Source organism: Astyanax mexicanus, chromosome 8 (genome assembly GCF_023375975.1).
Source record: "Astyanax mexicanus isolate ESR-SI-001 chromosome 8, AstMex3_surface, whole genome shotgun sequence".
Classification (NCBI taxonomy): domain Eukaryota; kingdom Metazoa; phylum Chordata; class Actinopteri; order Characiformes; family Acestrorhamphidae; genus Astyanax; species Astyanax mexicanus.
Genome location: NC_064415.1, coordinates 37201715 through 37220677, shown reverse-complemented (window position 1 = coordinate 37220677; position 18963 = coordinate 37201715).

Sequence of the window (18963 nt, the reverse complement as noted above, 5' to 3'; positions counted from 1 at the left end):
TTTGGTCCAAAATTTTTTTGGTCCCAAAATTTTTCGAAGTTTTTTTTGGGTGAAAATTTTTTTGGTCCCAAAATTTTTCGAAGTTTTTTTTGGTCCAAAATTTTTTTGGTCCCAAAATTTTTCGAAGTTTTTTTTGGTCCCAAAATTTTTCGAAGTTTTTTTTGGTCCAAAATTTTTTTGGTCCCAAAATTTTTCGAAGTTTTTTTTGGTCCAAAATTTTTTTGGTCCCAAAATTTTTCGAAGTTTTTTTTTGGTCCAAAATTTTTTTGGTCCCAAAATTTTTCGAAGTTTTTTTTTGGTCCAAAATTTTTTTGGTCCCAAAATTTTTCGAAGTTTTTTTTGGGTGAAAATTTTTTTGGTCCCAAAATTTTTCGAAGTTTTTTTTGGTCCAAAATTTTTTTGGTCCCAAAATTTTTCGAAGTTTTTTTTGGTCCCAAAATTTTTCGTCCAAAAAGTTTTTTGGTCCCAAAATTTTTCGAAGTTTTTTTTGGTCCAAAATTTTTTTGGTCCCAAAATTTTTCGAAGTTTTTTTTGGTCCCAAAATTTTTCGAAGTTTTATTTGGTCCAAAATTTTTTTGGTCCCAAAATTTTTCGAAGTTTTTTTTGGTCCAAAATTTTTTTGGTCCCAAAATTTTTCGAAGTTTTTTTTGGTCCCAAAATTTTTCGAAGTTTTTTTTGGTCCAAAATTTTTTTGGTCCCAAAATTTTTCGAAGTTGTTTTTGGTCCAAAATTTTTTTGGTCCCAAAATTTTTCGAAGTTTTTTTTGGTCCCAAAATTTTTCGAAGTTTTTTTTGGGTGAAAATTTTTTTGGTCCCAAAATTTTTCGAAGTTTTTTTTGGTCCAAAATTTTTTTGGTCCCAAAATTTTTCGAAGTTTTTTTTGGTCCCAAAATTTTTCGACCAAAATTTTTTTGGTCCCAAAATTTTTCAAATTTTTTTTTGCCCAAAATTTTTTTGGTCCCAAAATTTTTCGAAGTTTTTTTTGGTCCCAAAATTTTTCGAAGTTTTTTTTGGTCCAAAATTTTTTTGGTCCCAAAATTTTTCGAAGTTTTTTTTGGTCCAAAATTTTTTTGGTCCCAAAATTTTTCGAAGTTTTTTTTGGTCCCAAAATTTTTCGAAGTTTTTTTTGGTCCAAAATTTTTTTGGTCCCAAAATTTTTCGAAGTTGTTTTTGGTCCAAAATTTTTTTGGTCCCAAAATTTTTCGAAGTTTTTTTTGGTCCCAAAATTTTTCGAAGTTTTTTTTGGGTGAAAATTTTTTTGGTCCGAAAATTTTTCGAAGTTTTTTTTGGTCCCAAAATTTTTCGAAGTTTTTTTTGGGTGAAAATTTTTTTGGTCCCAAAATATTTCGAAGTTTTTTTTGGTCCAAAATTTTTTTGGTCCCAAAATTTTTCGAAGTTTTTTTTGGTCCCAAAATTTTTCGAAGTTTTTTTTGGTCCAAAATTTTTTTGGTCCCAAAATTTTTCGAAGTTTTTTTTGGTCCAAAATTTTTTTGGTCCCAAAATTTTTCGAAGTTTTTTTTGGTCCCAAAATTTTTCGAAGTTTTTTTTGGTCCAAAATTTTTTTGGTCCCAAAATTTTTCGAAGTTTTTTTTGGGTGAAAATTTTTTTGGTCCCAAAATTTTTCGAAGTTTTTTTTGGTCCCAAAATTTTTCGAAGTTTTTTTTGGTCCAAAATTTTTTTGGTCCCAAAATTTTTCGAAGTTTTTTTTGGTCCAAAATTTTTTTGGTCCCAAAATTTTTCGAAGTTTTTTTTGGTCCAAAATTTTTTTGGTCCCAAAATTTTTCGAAGTTTTTTTTGGTCCCAAAATTTTTCGAAGTTTTTTTTGGTCCAAAATTTTTTTGGTCCCAAAATTTTTCGAAGTTTTTTTTGGTCCAAAATTTTTTTGGTCCCAAAATTTTTCGAAGTTTTTTTTGGTCCAAAATTTTTCGAAGTTTTTTTTGGTCCCAAAATTTTTCGAAGTTTTTTTTGGTCCAAAATTTTTTTGGTCCCAAAATTTTTCGAAGTTTTTTTTGGTCCCAAAATTTTTCGAAGTTTTTTTTGGTCCAAAATTTTTTTGGTCCCAAAATTTTTCGAAGTTTTTTTTGGTCCCAAAATTTTTCGAAGTTTTTTTTGGTCCCAAAATTTTTCGAAGTTTTTTTTGGTCCAAAATTTTTTTGGTCCCAAAATTTTTCGAAGTTTTTTTTGGTCCAAAATTTTTTTGGTCCCAAAATTTTTCGAAGTTTTTTTTGGTCCAAAATTTTTTTGGTCCCAAAATTTTTCGAAGTTTTTTTTGGTCCCAAAATTTTTCGAAGTTTTTTTTGGGTGAAAATTTTTTTGGTCCCAAAATTTTTCGAAGTTTTTTTTGGTCCAAAATTTTTTTGGTCCCAAAATTTTTCGAAGTTTTTTTTGGTCCCAAAATTTTTCGAAGTTTTTTTTGGTCCCAAAATTTTTCGAAGTTTTTTTTGGTCCAAAATTTTTCGAAGTTTTTTTTGGTCCGAAATTTTTTTGGTCCCAAAATTTTTCGAAGTTTTTTTTGGTCCAAAATTTTTTTGGTCCCAAAATTTTTCGAAGTTTTTTTTGGTCCCAAAATTTTTCGAAGTTTTTTTTGGTCCCAAAATTTTTTTGGTCCCAAAATTTTTCGAAGTTTTTTTTGGTCCAAAATTTTTTTGGTCCCAAAATTTTTCGAAGTTTTTTTTGGTCCAAAATTTTTTTGGTCCCAAAATTTTTCGAAGTTTTTTTTGGTCCCAAACTTTTTCGAAGTTTTTTTTGGTCCAAAATTTTTTTGGTCCCAAAATTTTTCGAAGTTTTTTTTGGTCTAAAATTTTTTTGGTCCCAAAATTTTTCGAAGTTTTTTTTGGTCCCAAAATTTTTCGAAGTTTTTTTTGGTCCAAAATTTTTTTGGTCCCAAAATTTTTCGAAGTTTTTTTTGGTCCAAAATTTTTCGAAGTTTTTTTTGGGTGAAAATTTTTTTGGTCCCAAAATTTTTCGAAGTTTTTTTTGGTCCAAAATTTTTTTGGTCCCAAAATTTTTCGAAGTTTTTTTTGGGTGAAAATTTTTTTGGTCCAAAAATTTTTCGAAGTTTTTTTTGGTCCCAAAATTTTTCGAAGTTTTTTTTGGGTGAAAATTTTTTTGGTCCCAAAATTTTTCGAAGTTTTTTTTGGTCCCAAAATTTTTCGAAGTTTTTTTTGGGTGAAAAGTTTTTTTGGTCCCAAAATTTTTCGAAGTTTTTTTTGGTCCAAAATTTTTCGAAGTTTTTTTTGGTCCCAAAATTTTTCGAAGTTTTTTTTGGTCCCAAAATTTTTCGAAGTTTTTTTTGGTCCAAAATTTTTTTGGTCCCAAAATTTTTCGAAGTTTTTTTTGGTCCAAAATTTTTCGAATTTTTTTTTGGGTGAAAATTTTTTTGGTCCCAAAATTTTTCGAAGTTGTTTTTGGTCCAAAATTTTTTTGGTCCCAAAATTTTTCGAAGTTTTTTTTGGTCCCAAAAATTTTCGAAGTTTTTTTTGGTCCAAAATTTTTTTGGTCCCAAAATTTTTCGAAGTTTTTTTTGGTCCAAAATTTTTTTGGTCCCAAAATTTTTCGAAGTTTTTTTTGGTCCCAAAATTTTTCGAAGTTTTTTTTGGTCCAAAATTTTTTTGGTCCCAAAATTTTTCGAAGTTGTTTTTGGTCCAAAATTTTTTTGGTCCCAAAATTTTTCGAAGTTTTTTTTGGTCCCAAAATTTTTCGAAGTTTTTTTTGGTCCCAAAATTTTTCGAAGTTTTTTTTGGTCCAAAATTTTTTTGGTCCCAAAATTTTTCGAAGTTTTTTTTGGTCCAAAATTTTTTTGGTCCCAAAATTTTTCGAAGTTTTTTTTGGTCCAAAATTTTTTTGGTCCCAAAATTTTTCGAAGTTTTTTTTGGTCCCAAAATTTTTCGAAGTTTTTTTTGGGTGAAAATTTTTTTGGTCCCAAAATTTTTCGAAGTTTTTTTTGGTCCAAAATTTTTTTGGTCCCAAAATTTTTCGAAGTTTTTTTTGGTCCCAAAATTTTTCGAAGTTTTTTTTGGTCCCAAAATTTTTCGAAGTTTTTTTTGGTCCAAAATTTTTCGAAGTTTTTTTTGGTCCAAAATTTTTTTGGTCCCAAAATTTTTCGAAGTTTTTTTTGGTCCAAAATTTTTTTGGTCCCAAAATTTTTCGAAGTTTTTTTTGGTCCCAAAATTTTTCGAAGTTTTTTTTGGTCCCAAAATTTTTTTGGTCCCAAAATTTTTCGAAGTTTTTTTTGGTCCAAAATTTTTTTGGTCCCAAAATTTTTCGAAGTTTTTTTTGGTCCCAAAATTTTTCGAAGTTTTTTTTGGGTGAAAATTTTTTTGGTCCCAAAATTTTTCGAAGTTTTTTTTGGTCCAAAATTTTTTTGGTCCCAAAATTTTTCGAAGTTTTTTTTTGGTCCAAAATTTTTTTGGTCCCAAAATTTTTCGAAGTTTTTTTTGGGTGAAAATTTTTTTGGTCCCAAAATTTTTCGAAGTTTTTTTTGGTCCAAAATTTTTTTGGTCCCAAAATTTTTCGAAGTTTTTTTTGGTCCCAAAATTTTTTTGGTCCCAAAATTTTTCGAAGTTTTTTTTGGTTGGTCCCAAAATTTTTCGAAGTTATTTTTGGGTGAAAATTTTTTTGGTCCCAAAATTTTTCGAAGTTTTTTTTGGTCCCAAAATTTTTCGAAGTTTTTTTTGGGTGAAAATTTTTTTGGTCCCAAAATTTTTCGAAGTTTTTTTTGGTCCAAAATTTTTTTTGGTCCCAAAATTTTTCGAAGTTTTTTTTGGTCCCAAAATTTTTTTGGTCCCAAAATTTTTCGAAGTTTTTTTTGGTCCAAAATTTTTTGGTCCCAAAATTTTTCGAAGTTTTTTTTGGGTGAAAATTTTTTTGGTCCCAAAATTTTTCGAAGTTTTTTTTGGTCCAAAATTTTTTTGGTCCCAAAATTTTTCGAAGTTTTTTTTGGTCCAAAATTTTTTTGGTCCCAAAATTTTTCGAAGTTTTTTTTGGTCCCAAAATTTTTCGAAGTTTTTTTTGGTCCAAAATTTTTTTGGTCCCAAAATTTTTCGAAGTTTTTTTTGGGTGAAAATTTTTTTGGTCCCAAAATTTTTCGAAGTTTTTTTTGGTCCAAAATTTTTTTGGTCCCAAAATTTTTCGAAGTTTTTTTTGGTCCCAAAATTTTTCGAAGTTTTTTTTGGGTGAAAATTTTTTTGGTCCCAAAATTTTTCGAAGTTTTTTTTGGGTGAAAATTTTTTGGGTCCAAAAATTTTTCGAAGTTTTTTTTGGTCCCAAAATTTTTCGAAGTTTTTTTTGGTCCAAAATTTTTTTGGTCCCAAAATTTTTCGAAGTTTTTTTTGGTCCCAAAATTTTTCGAAGTTTTTTTTGGTCCAAAATTTTTTTGGTCCCAAAATTTTTCGAAGTTTTTTTTGGTCCCAAAATTTTTCGAAGTTTTTTTTGGTCCAAAATTTTTTTGGTCCCAAAATTTTTCGAAGTTTTTTTTGGTCCAAAATTTTTTTGGTCCCAAAATTTTTCGAAGTTTTTTTTGGTCCCAAAATTTTTCGAAGTTTTTTTTGGTCCAAAATTTTTTTGGTCCCAAAATTTTTCGAAGTTTTTTTTGGTCCAAAATTTTTTTGGTCCCAAAATTTTTCGAAGTTTTTTTTGGTCCCAAAATTTTTCGAAGTTTTTTTTGGTCCAAAATTTTTTTGGTCCCAAAATTTTTCGAAGTTTTTTTTGGTCCAAAATTTTTTTGGTCCCAAAATTTTTCGAAGTTTTTTTTGGTCCCAAAATTTTTCGAAGTTTTTTTTGGTCCAAAATTTTTTTGGTCCCAAAATTTTTCGAAGTTTTTTTTGGTCCAAAATTTTTTTGGTCCCAAAATTTTTCGAAGTTTTTTTTGGTCCAAAATTTTTTTGGTCCCAAAATTTTTCGAAGTTTTTTTTGGTCCCAAAATTTTTCGAAGTTTTTTTTGGGTGAAAATTTTTTTGGTCCCAAAATTTTTCGAAGTTTTTTTTTGGTCCCAAAATTTTTCGAAGTTTTTTTTGGGTGAAATTTTTTTTGGTCCCAAAATTTTTCGAAGTTTTTTTTGGTCCAAAATTTTTTTGGTCCCAAAATTTTTCGAAGTTTTTTTTGGGTGAAAATTTTTTTGGTCCCAAAATTTTTCGAAGTTTTTTTTTGGTCCAAAATTTTTTTGGTCCCAAAATTTTTCGAAGTTTTTTTTGGGTGAAAATTTTTTTGGTCCCAAAATTTTTCGAAGTTTTTTTTGGTCCAAAATTTTTTGGTCCCAAAATTTTTCGAAGTTTTTTTTGGGTGAAAATTTTTTTGGTCCCAAAATTTTTCGAAGTTTTTTTTGGTCCAAAATTTTTTTGGTCCCAAAATTTTTCGAAGTTTTTTTTGGTCCAAAATTTTTTTGGTCCCAAAATTTTTCGAAGTTTTTTTTGGTCCCAAAATTTTTCGAAGTTTTTTTTGGTCCAAAATTTTTTTGGTCCCAAAATTTTTCGAAGTTTTTTTTGGGTGAAAATTTTTTTGGTCCCAAAATTTTTCGAAGTTTTTTTTGGTCCAAAATTTTTTTGGTCCCAAAATTTTTCGAAGTTTTTTTTGGTCCCAAAATTTTTCGAAGTTTTTTTTGGGTGAAAATTTTTTTGGTCCCAAAATTTTTCGAAGTTTTTTTTGGGTGAAAATTTTTTTGGTCCAAAAATTTTTCGAAGTTTTTTTTGGTCCCAAAATTTTTCGAAGTTTTTTTTGGTCCAAAATTTTTTTGGTCCCAAAATTTTTCGAAGTTTTTTTTGGTCCCAAAATTTTTCGAAGTTTTTTTTGGTCCAAAATTTTTTTGGTCCCAAAATTTTTCGAAGTTTTTTTTGGTCCCAAAATTTTTCGAAGTTTTTTTTGGTCCAAAATTTTTTTGGTCCCAAAATTTTTCGAAGTTTTTTTTGGTCCAAAATTTTTTTGGTCCCAAAATTTTTCGAAGTTTTTTTTGGTCCCAAAATTTTTCGAAGTTTTTTTTGGTCCAAAATTTTTTTGGTCCCAAAATTTTTCGAAGTTTTTTTTGGTCCAAAATTTTTTTGGTCCCAAAATTTTTCGAAGTTTTTTTTGGTCCCAAAATTTTTCGAAGTTTTTTTTGGTCCAAAATTTTTTTGGTCCCAAAATTTTTCGAAGTTTTTTTTGGTCCAAAATTTTTTTGGTCCCAAAATTTTTCGAAGTTTTTTTTGGTCCCAAAATTTTTCGAAGTTTTTTTTGGTCCAAAATTTTTTTGGTCCCAAAATTTTTCGAAGTTTTTTTTGGTCCAAAATTTTTTTGGTCCCAAAATTTTTCGAAGTTTTTTTTGGTCCAAAATTTTTTTGGTCCCAAAATTTTTCGAAGTTTTTTTTGGTCCCAAAATTTTTCGAAGTTTTTTTTGGGTGAAAATTTTTTTGGTCCCAAAATTTTTCGAAGTTTTTTTTTGGTCCCAAAATTTTTCGAAGTTTTTTTTGGGTGAAATTTTTTTTGGTCCCAAAATTTTTCGAAGTTTTTTTTGGTCCAAAATTTTTTTGGTCCCAAAATTTTTCGAAGTTTTTTTTGGGTGAAAATTTTTTTGGTCCCAAAATTTTTCGAAGTTTTTTTTTGGTCCAAAATTTTTTTGGTCCCAAAATTTTTCGAAGTTTTTTTTGGGTGAAAATTTTTTTGGTCCCAAAATTTTTCGAAGTTTTTTTTGGTCCAAAATTTTTTTGTTCCCAAAATTTTTCGAAGTTTTTTTTGGGTGAAAATTTTTTTGGTCCCAAAACTTTTCGAAGTTTTTTTTGGTCCCAAAATTTTTCGAAGTTTTTTTTGGGTGAAAATTTTTTTGGTCCCAAAATTTTTCGAAGTTTTTTTTGGTCCAAAATTTTTTTGGTCCCAAAATTTTTCGAAGTTTTTTTTGGTCCCAAAATTTTTTTGGTCCCAAAATTTTTCGAAGTTTTTTTTGGTCCAAAATTTTTTGGTCCCAAAATTTTTCGAAGTTTTTTTTGGGTGAAAATTTTTTTGGTCCCAAAATTTTTCGAAGTTTTTTTTGGTCCAAAATTTTTTTGGTCCCAAAATTTTTCGAAGTTTTTTTTGGTCCAAAATTTTTTTGGTCCCAAAATTTTTCGAAGTTTTTTTTGGTCCCAAAATTTTTCGAAGTTTTTTTTGGTCCAAAATTTTTTTGGTCCCAAAATTTTTCGAAGTTTTTTTTGGGTGAAAATTTTTTTGGTCCCAAAATTTTTCGAAGTTTTTTTTGGTCCAAAATTTTTTTGGTCCCAAAATTTTTCGAAGTTTTTTTTGGTCCCAAAATTTTTCGAAGTTTTTTTTGGGTGAAAATTTTTTTGGTCCCAAAATTTTTCGAAGTTTTTTTTGGGTGAAAATTTTTTTGGTCCAAAAATTTTTCGAAGTTTTTTTTGGTCCCAAAATTTTTCGAAGTTTTTTTTGGTCCAAAATTTTTTTGGTCCCAAAATTTTTCGAAGTTTTTTTTGGTCCCAAAATTTTTCGAAGTTTTTTTTGGTCCAAAATTTTTCGAAGTTTTTTTTGGTCCAAAATTTTTTTGGTCCCAAAATTTTTCGAAGTTTTTTTTGGTCCCAAAATTTTTCGAAGTTTTTTTTGGTCCAAAATTTTTTTGGTCCCAAAATTTTTCGAAGTTTTTTTTGGTCCAAAATTTTTTTGGTCCCAAAATTTTTCGAAGTTTTTTTTGGTCCAAAATTTTTTTGGTCCCAAACTTTTTCGAAGTTTTTTTTGGTCCAAAATTTTTTTGGTCCCAAAATTTTTCGAAGTTTTTTTTGGTCCAAAATTTTTTTGGTCCCAAAATTTTTCGAAGTTTTTTTTGGTCCCAAAATTTTTCGAAGTTTTTTTTGTTCCAAAATTTTTTTGGTCCCAAAATTTTTCGAAGTTTTTTTTGGTCCAAAATTTTTTTGGTCCCAAAATTTTTCGAAGTTTTTTTTGGTCCCAAAATTTTTCGAAGTTTTTTTTGGTCCAAAATTTTTTTGGTCCCAAAATTTTTCGAAGTTTTTTTTGGGTGAAAATTTTTTTGGTCCCAAAATTTTTCGAAGTTTTTTTTGGTCCAAAATTTTTTTGGTCCCAAAATTTTTCGAAGTTTTTTTTGGTCCCAAAATTTTTCGAAGTTTTTTTTGGGTGAAAATTTTTTTGGTCCCAAAATTTTTCGAAGTTTTTTTTGGGTGAAAATTTTTTTGGTCCCAAAATTTTTCGAAGTTTTTTTTGGTCCAAAATTTTTTTGGTCCCAAAATTTTTCGAAGTTTTTTTTGGTCCAAAATTTTTTTGGTCCCAAAATTTTTCGAAGTTTTTTTTGGTCCAAAATTTTTTTGGTCCCAAAATTTTTCGAAGTTTTTTTTGGGTGAAAATTTTTTTGGTCCCAAAATTTTTCGAAGTTTTTTTTGGTCCAAAATTTTTCGAAGTTTTTTTTGGTCCAAAATTTTTTTGGTCCCAAAATTTTTCGAAGTTTTTTTTGGTCCAAAATTTTTTTGGTCCCAAAATTTTTCGAAGTTTTTTTTGGTCCAAAATTTTTTTGGTCCCAAAATTTTTCGAAGTTTTTTTTGGTCCCAAAATTTTTCGAAGTTTTTTTTGGGTGAAAATTTTTTTGGTCCCAAAATTTTTCGAAGTTTTTTTTTGGTCCCAAAATTTTTCGAAGTTTTTTTTGGGTGAAATTTTTTTTGGTCCCAAAATTTTTCGAAGTTTTTTTTGGTCCAAAATTTTTTTGGTCCCAAAATTTTTCGAAGTTTTTTTTTGGTCCCAAAATTTTTCGAAGTTTTTTTTGGGTGAAATTTTTTTTGGTCCCAAAATTTTTCGAAGTTTTTTTTGGTCCAAAATTTTTTTGGTCCCAAAATTTTTCGAAGTTTTTTTTGGTCCAAAATTTTTTTGGTCCCAAAATTTTTCGAAGTTTTTTTTGGTCCCAAAATTTTTTTGGTCCCAAAATTTTTCGAAGTTTTTTTTGGTCCAAAATTTTTTTGGTCCCAAAATTTTTCGAAGTTTTTTTTGGTTGGTCCCAAAATTTTTCGAAGTTTTTTTTGGGTGAAAATTTTTTTGGTCCCAAAATTTTTCGAAGTTTTTTTTGGTCCCAAAATTTTTCGAAGTTTTTTTTGGGTGAAAATTTTTTTGGTCCCAAAATTTTTCGAAGTTTTTTTTGGTCCAAAATTTTTTTGGTCCCAAAATTTTTCGAAGTTTTTTTTGGTCCCAAAACTTTTTTGGTCCCAAAATTTTTCGAAGTTTTTTTTGGTCCAAAATTTTTTTGGTCCCAAAATTTTTCGAAGTTTTTTTTGGGTGAAAATTTTTTTGGTCCCAAAATTTTTCGAAGTTTTTTTTGGTCCAAAATTTTTTTGGTCCCAAAATTTTTCGATTTTTTTTTTGGTCCAAAATTTTTTTGGTCCCAAAATTTTTCGAAGTTTTTTTTGGTCCCAAAATTTTTCAAAGTTTTTTTTGGTCCAAAATTTTTTTGGTCCCAAAATTTTTCGAAGTTTTTTTTGGTCCAAAATTTTTTTGGTCCCAAAATTTTTCGAAGTTTTTTTTGGTCCCAAAATTTTTCGAAGTTTTTTTTGGTCCAAAATTTTTCGAAGTTTTTTTTGGTCCAAAATTTTTTTGGTCCCAAAATTTTTCGAAGTTTTTTTTGGTCCCAAAATTTTTCGAAGTTTTTTTTGGTCCAAAATTTTTTTGGTCCCAAAATTTTTCGAAGTTTTTTTTGGTCCAAAATTTTTTTGGTCCCAAAATTTTTCGAAGTTTTTTTTGGTCCAAAATTTTTTTGGTCCCAAACTTTTTCGAAGTTTTTTTTGGTCCAAAATTTTTTTGGTCCCAAAATTTTTCGAAGTTTTTTTTGGTCCAAAATTTTTTTGGTCCCAAAATTTTTCGAAGTTTTTTTTGGTCCCAAAATTTTTCGAAGTTTTTTTTGTTCCAAAATTTTTTTGGTCCCAAAATTTTTCGAAGTTTTTTTTGGTCCAAAATTTTTTTGGTCCCAAAATTTTTCGAAGTTTTTTTTGGTCCCAAAATTTTTCGAAGTTTTTTTTGGTCCAAAATTTTTTTGGTCCCAAAATTTTTCGAAGTTTTTTTTGGGTGAAAATTTTTTTGGTCCCAAAATTTTTCGAAGTTTTTTTTGGTCCAAAATTTTTTTGGTCCCAAAATTTTTCGAAGTTTTTTTTGGTCCCAAAATTTTTCGAAGTTTTTTTTGGGTGAAAATTTTTTTGGTCCCAAAATTTTTCGAAGTTTTTTTTGGGTGAAAATTTTTTTGGTCCCAAAATTTTTCGAAGTTTTTTTTGGTCCAAAATTTTTTTGGTCCCAAAATTTTTCGAAGTTTTTTTTGGTCCAAAATTTTTTTGGTCCCAAAATTTTTCGAAGTTTTTTTTGGTCCAAAATTTTTTTGTTCCCAAAATTTTTCGAAGTTTTTTTTGGGTGAAAATTTTTTTGGTCCCAAAATTTTTCGAAGTTTTTTTTGGTCCAAAATTTTTCGAAGTTTTTTTTGGTCCAAAATTTTTTTGGTCCTAAAATTTTTCGAAGTTTTTTTTGGTCCAAAATTTTTTTGGTCCCAAAATTTTTCGAAGTTTTTTTTGGTCCCAAAATTTTTCGAAGTTTTTTTTGGGTGAAAATTTTTTTGGTCCCAAAATTTTTCGAAGTTTTTTTTTGGTCCCAAAATTTTTCGAAGTTTTTTTTGGGTGAAATTTTTTTTGGTCCCAAAATTTTTCGAAGTTTTTTTTGGTCCAAAATTTTTTTGGTCCCAAAATTTTTCGAAGTTTTTTTTTGGTCCCAAAATTTTTCGAAGTTTTTTTTGGGTGAAATTTTTTTTGGTCCCAAAATTTTTCGAAGTTTTTTTTGGTCCAAAATTTTTTTGGTCCCAAAATTTTTCGAAGTTTTTTTTGGTCCAAAATTTTTTTGGTCCCAAAATTTTTCGAAGTTTTTTTTGGTCCCAAAATTTTTTTGGTCCCAAAATTTTTCGAAGTTTTTTTTGGTCCAAAATTTTTTTGGTCCCAAAATTTTTCGAAGTTTTTTTTGGTTGGTCCCAAAATTTTTCGAAGTTTTTTTTGGGTGAAAATTTTTTTGGTCCCAAAATTTTTCGAAGTTTTTTTTGGTCCCAAAATTTTTCGAAGTTTTTTTTGGGTGAAAATTTTTTTGGTCCCAAAATTTTTCGAAGTTTTTTTTGGTCCAAAATTTTTTTGGTCCCAAAATTTTTCGAAGTTTTTTTTGGTCCCAAAACTTTTTTGGTCCCAAAATTTTTCGAAGTTTTTTTTGGTCCAAAATTTTTTTGGTCCCAAAATTTTTCGAAGTTTTTTTTGGGTGAAAATTTTTTTGGTCCCAAAATTTTTCGAAGTTTTTTTTGGTCCAAAATTTTTTTGGTCCCAAAATTTTTCGATTTTTTTTTTGGTCCAAAATTTTTTTGGTCCCAAAATTTTTCGAAGTTTTTTTTGGTCCCAAAATTTTTCGAAGTTTTTTTTGGTCCAAAATTTTTTTGGTCCCAAAATTTTTCGAAGTTTTTTTTGGGTGAAAATTTTTTTGGTCCCAAAATTTTTCGAAGTTTTTTTTGGTCCAAAATTTTTTTGGTCCCAAAATTTTTCGAAGTTTTTTTAGGTCCCAAAATTTTTCGAAGTTTTTTTTGGGTGAAAATTTTTTTGGTCCAAAAATTTTTCGAAGTTTTTTTTGGTCCCAAAATTTTTCGAAGTTTTTTTTGGTCCAAAATTTTTTTGGTCCCAAAATTTTTCGAAGTTTTTTTTGGTCCAAAATTTTTTTGGTCCCAAAATTTTTCGAAGTTTTTTTTGGTCCCAAAATTTTTCAAAGTTTTTTTTGGTCCAAAATTTTTTTGGTCCCAAAATTTTTCGAAGTTTTTTTTTGGTCCAAAATTTTTTTGGTCCCAAAATTTTTCGAAGTTTTTTTTGGTCCAAAATTTTTTTGGTCCCAAAATTTTTCGAAGTTTTTTTTGGTCCAAAATTTTTTTGGTCCCAAAATTTTTCGAAGTTTTTTTTGGTCCAAAATTTTTTTGGTCCCAAAATTTTTCGAAGTTTTTTTTGGTCCCAAAATTTTTCGAAGTTTTTTTTGTTCCAAAATTTTTTTGGTCCCAAAATTTTTCGAAGTTTTTTTTGGTCCAAAATTTTTTTGGTCCCAAAATTTTTCGAAGTTTTTTTTGGTCCCAAAATTTTTCGAAGTTTTTTTTGGTCCAAAATTTTTTTGGTCCCAAAATTTTTCGAAGTTTTTTTTGGTCCAAAATTTTTTTGGTCCCAAAATTTTTCGAAGTTTTTTTTGGTCCAAAATTTTTTTGGTCCCAAAATTTTTCGAAGTTTTTTTTGGTCCCAAAATTTTTCGAAGTTTTTTTTGGTCCAAAATTTTTTTGGTCCCAAAATTTTTCGAAGTTTTTTTTGGTCCCAAAATTTTTCGAAGTTTTTTTTGGTCCAAAATTTTTTTGGTCCCAAAATTTTTCGAAGTTTTTTTTGGTCCAAAATTTTTCGAAGTTTTTTTTGGGTGAAAATTTTTTTGGTCCCAAAATTTTTCGAAGTTTTTTTTGGTCCAAAATTTTTTTGGTCCCAAAATTTTTCGAAGTTTTTTTTGGTCCCAAAATTTTTCGAAGTTTTTTTTGGGTGAAAATTTTTTTGGTCCCAAAATTTTTCGAAGTTTTTTTTGGGTGAAAATTTTTTTGGTCAAAAATTTTTCGAAGTTTTTTTTGGTCCCAAAATTTTTCGAAGTTTTTTTTGGGTGAAAATTTTTTTGGTCCCAAAATTTTTCGAAGTTTTTTTTGGTCCCAAAATTTTTTTGGTCCCAAAATTTTTCGAAGTTTTTTTTGGGTGAAAATTTTTTTGGTCCAAAAATTTTTTGAAGTTTTTTTTGGTCCAAAATTTTTTTGGTCCCAAAATTTTTCAAAGTTTTTTTTGGTCCCAAAATTTTTCGAAGTTTTTTTTGGGTGAAAATTTTTTTGGTCCGAAAATTTTTCGAAGTTTTTTTTGGTCCCAAAATTTTTTTGGTCCAAAATTTTTTTGGTCCAAAATTTTTTTGGTCCCAAAATTTTTCGAAGTTTTTTTTGGTCCAAAATTTTTTTGGTCCCAAAATTTTTCGAAGTTTTTTTTGGTCCCAAAATTTTTCGAAGTTTTTTTTGGGTGAAAATTTTTTTGGTCCCAAAATTTTTCGAAGTTTTTTTTGGTCCAAAATTTTTTTGGTCCCAAAATTTTTCGAAGTTTTTTTTGGGTAAAAATTTTTTTGGTCCGAAAATTTTTTGAAGTTTTTTTTGGTTCAAAATTTTTTTGGTCCCAAAATTTTTCGAAGTTTTTTTTGGTCCCAAAATTTTTCGAAGTTTTTTTTGGGTGAAAATTTTTTTGGTCCCAAAATTTTTCAAAGTTTTTTTTGGTCCAAAATTTTTTTGGTCCCAAAATTTTTCGAAGTTTTTTTTGGGTGAAAATTTTTTTGGTCCCAAAATTTTTCGAAGTTTTTTTTGGTCCAAAATTTTTTTGGTCCCAAAATTTTTCGAAGTTTTTTTTGGGTGAAAATTTTTTTGGTCCCAAAATTTTTCGAAGTTTTTTTTGGTCCAAAATTTTTTTGGTCCCAAAATTTTTCGAAGTTTTTTTTGGTCCCAAAATTTTTCGAAGTTTTTTTTGGGTGAAAATTTTTTTGGTCCGAAAATTTTTCGAAGTTTTTTTTGGTCCCAAAATTTTTTTGGTCCAAAAATTTTTCGAAGTTTTTTTTGGTCCAAAATTTTTTTGGTCCCAAAATTTTTCGAAGTTTTTTTTGGGTGAAAATTTTTTTGGTCCCAAAATTTTTCGAAGTTTTTTTTGGTCCAAAATTTTTTTGGTCCCAAAATTTTTCGAAGTTTTTTTTGGTCCCAAAATTTTTCGAAGTTTTTTTTGGTCCAAAATTTTTTTGGTCCCAAAATTTTTCGAAGTTTTTTTTGGTCCAAAATTTTTTTGGTCCCAAAATTTTTCGAAGTTTTTTTTGGTCCAAAATTTTTTTGGTCCCAAAATTTTTCGAAGTTTTTTTTGGTCCCAAAATTTTTCGAAGTTTTTTTTGGTCCAAAATTTTTTTGGTCCCAAAATTTTTCGAAGTTTTTTTTGGTCCCAAAATTTTTCGAAGTTTTTTTTGGTCCAAAATTTTTTTGGTCCCAAAATTTTTCGAAGTTTTTTTTGGTCCAAAATTTTTCGAAGTTTTTTTTGGGTGAAAATTTTTTTGGTCCCAAAATTTTTCGAAGTTTTTTTTGGTCCAAAATTTTTTTGGTCCCAAAATTTTTCGAAGTTTTTTTTGGTCCCAAAATTTTTCGAAGTTTTTTTTGGGTGAAAATTTTTTTGGTCCCAAAATTTTTCGAAGTTTTTTTTGGGTGAAAATTTTTTTGGTCAAAAATTTTTCGAAGTTTTTTTTGGTCCCAAAATTTTTCGAAGTTTTTTTTGGGTGAAAATTTTTTTGGTCCCAAAATTTTTCGAAGTTTTTTTTGGTCCCAAAATTTTTTTGGTCCCAAAATTTTTCGAAGTTTTTTTTGGGTGAAAATTTTTTTGGTCCAAAAATTTTTTGAAGTTTTTTTTGGTCCAAAATTTTTTTGGTCCCAAAATTTTTCAAAGTTTTTTTTGGTCCCAAAATTTTTCGAAGTTTTTTTTGGGTGAAAATTTTTTTGGTCCGAAAATTTTTCGAAGTTTTTTTTGGTCCCAAAATTTTTTTGGTCCAAAATTTTTTTGGTCCAAAATTTTTTTGGTCCCAAAATTTTTCGAAGTTTTTTTTGGTCCAAAATTTTTTTGGTCCCAAAATTTTTCGAAGTTTTTTTTGGTCCCAAAATTTTTCGAAGTTTTTTTTGGGTGAAAATTTTTTTGGTCCCAAAATTTTTCGAAGTTTTTTTTGGTCCAAAATTTTTTTGGTCCCAAAATTTTTCGAAGTTTTTTTTGGGTAAAAATTTTTTTGGTCCGAAAATTTTTTGAAGTTTTTTTTGGTTCAAAATTTTTTTGGTCCCAAAATTTTTCGAAGTTTTTTTTGGTCCCAAAATTTTTCGAAGTTTTTTTTGGGTGAAAATTTTTTTGGTCCCAAAATTTTTCAAAGTTTTTTTTGGTCCAAAATTTTTTTGGTCCCAAAATTTTTCGAAGTTTTTTTTGGGTGAAAATTTTTTTGGTCCCAAAATTTTTCGAAGTTTTTTTTGGTCCAAAATTTTTTTGGTCCCAAAATTTTTCGAAGTTTTTTTTGGGTGAAAATTTTTTTGGTCCCAAAATTTTTCGAAGTTTTTTTTGGTCCAAAATTTTTTTGGTCCCAAAATTTTTCGAAGTTTTTTTTGGTCCCAAAATTTTTCGAAGTTTTTTTTGGGTGAAAATTTTTTTGGTCCGAAAATTTTTCGAAGTTTTTTTTGGTCCCAAAATTTTTTTGGTCCAAAAATTTTTCGAAGTTTTTTTTGGTCCAAAATTTTTTTGGTCCCAAAATTTTTCGAAGTTTTTTTTGGGTGAAAATTTTTTTGGTCCCAAAATTTTTCGAAGTTTTTTTTGGTCCAAAATTTTTTTGGTCCCAAAATTTTTCGAAGTTTTTTTTGGTCCCAAAATTTTTCGAAGTTTTTTTTGGGTGAAAATTTTTTTGGTCCGAAAATTTTTCGAAGTTTTTTTTGGTCCCAAAATTTTTTTGGTCCAAAAATTTTTCGAAGTTTTTTTTGGTCCAAAATTTTTTTGGTCCCAAAATTTTTTTGGTCCCAAAATTTTTCGAAGTTTTTTTTTGGTCCAAAATTTTTTTGGTCCCAAAATTTTTCGAAGTTTTTTTTGGGTGAAAATTTTTTTGGTCCAAAATTTTTTTGGTCCCAAAATTTTTCGAAGTTTTTTTTTGGTCCAAAATTTTTTTGGTCCCAAAATTTTTCGAAGTTTTTTTTGGGTGAAAATTTTTTTGGTCCAAAATTTTTTTGGTCCCAAAATTTTTCGAAGTTTTTTTTTGGTCCAAAATTTTTTTGGTCCCAAAATTTTTCGAAGTTTTTTTTGGGTGAAAATTTTTTTGGTCCCAAAATTTTTCGAAGTTTTTTTTGGTCCAAAATTTTTTTGGTCCCAAAATTTTTCGAAGTTTTTTTTGGTCCCAAAATTTTTCGAAGTTTTTTTTGGTCCAAAATTTTTTTGGTCCCAAAATTTTTCGAAGTTTTTTTTGGTCCAAAATTTTTTTGGTCCCAAAATTTTTCGAAGTTTTTTTTTGGTCCAAAATTTTTTTGGTCCCAAAATTTTTCGAAGTTTTTTTTTGGTCCAAAATTTTTTTGGTCCCAAAATTTTTCGAAGTTTTTTTTGGGTGAAAATTTTTTTGGTCCCAAAATTTTTCGAAGTTTTTTTTGGTCCAAAATTTTTTTGGTCCCAAAATTTTTCGAAGTTTTTTTTGGTCCCAAAATTTTTCGTCCAAAAAGTTTTTTGGTCCCAAAATTTTTCGAAGTTTTTTTTGGTCCAAAATTTTTTTGGTCCCAAAATTTTTCGAAGTTTTTTTTGGTCCCAAAATTTTTCGAAGTTTTATTTGGTCCAAAATTTTTTTGGTCCCAAAATTTTTCGAAGTTTTTTTTGGTCCAAAATTTTTTTGGTCCCAAAATTTTTCGAAGTTTTTTTTGGTCCCAAAATTTTTCGAAGTTTTTTTTGGTCCAAAATTTTTTTGGTCCCAAAATTTTTCGAAGTTGTTTTTGGTCCAAAATTTTTTTGGTCCCAAAATTTTTCGAAGTTTTTTTTGGTCCCAAAATTTTTCGAAGTTTTTTTTGGGTGAAAATTTTTTTGGTCCCAAAATTTTTCGAAGTTTTTTTTGGTCCAAAATTTTTTTGGTCCCAAAATTTTTCGAAGTTTTTTTTGGTCCCAAAATTTTTCGACCAAAATTTTTTTGGTCCCAAAATTTTTCAAATTTTTTTTTGCCCAAAATTTTTTTGGTCCCAAAATTTTTCGAAGTTTTTTTTGGTCCCAAAATTTTTCGAAGTTTTTTTTGGTCCAAAATTTTTTTGGTCCCAAAATTTTTCGAAGTTTTTTTTGGTCCAAAATTTTTTTGGTCCCAAAATTTTTCGAAGTTTTTTTTGGTCCCAAAATTTTTCGAAGTTTTTTTTGGTCCAAAATTTTTTTGGTCCCAAAATTTTTCGAAGTTGTTTTTGGTCCAAAATTTTTTTGGTCCCAAAATTTTTCGAAGTTTTTTTTGGTCCCAAAATTTTTCGAAGTTTTTTTTGGGTGAAAATTTTTTTGGTCCGAAAATTTTTCGAAGTTTTTTTTGGTCCCAAAATTTTTCGAAGTTTTTTTTGGGTGAAAATTTTTTTGGTCCCAAAATATTTCGAAGTTTTTTTTGGTCCAAAATTTTTTTGGTCCCAAAATTTTTCGAAGTTTTTTTTGGTCCCAAAATTTTTCGAAGTTTTTTTTGGTCCAAAATTTTTTTGGTCCCAAAATTTTTCGAAGTTTTTTTTGGTCCCAAAATTTTTCGAAGTTTTTTTTGGTCCAAAATTTTTTTGGTCCCAAAATTTTTCGAAGTTTTTTTTGGGTGAAAATTTTTTTGGTCCCAAAATTTTTCGAAGTTTTTTTTGGTCCCAAAATTTTTCGAAGTTTTTTTTGGTCCAAAATTTTTTTGGTCCCAAAATTTTTCGAAGTTTTTTTTGGTCCAAAATTTTTTTGGTCCCAAAATTTTTCGAAGTTTTTTTTGGTCCCAAAATTTTTCGAAGTTTTTTTTGGTCCAAAATTTTTTTGGTCCCAAAATTTTTCGAAGTTGTTTTTGGTCCAAAATTTTTTTGGTCCCAAAATTTTTCGAAGTTTTTTTTGGTCCCAAAATTTTTCGAAGTTTTTTTTGGGTGAAAATTTTTTTGGTCCCAAAATTTTTCGAAGTTTTTTTTGGTCCAAAATTTTTTTGGTCCCAAAATTTTTCGAATTTTTTTTTGGTCCCAAAATTTTTCGACCAAAATTTTTTTGGTCCCAAAATTTTTCAAATTTTTTTTTGCCCAAAATTTTTTTGGTCCCAAAATTTTTCGAAGTTTTTTTTGGTCCCAAAATTTTTCGAAGTTTTTTTTGGTCCAAAATTTTTTTGGTCCCAAAATTTTTCGAAGTTTTTTTTGGTCCCAAAATTTTTCGAAGTTTTTTTTGGGTGAAAATTTTTT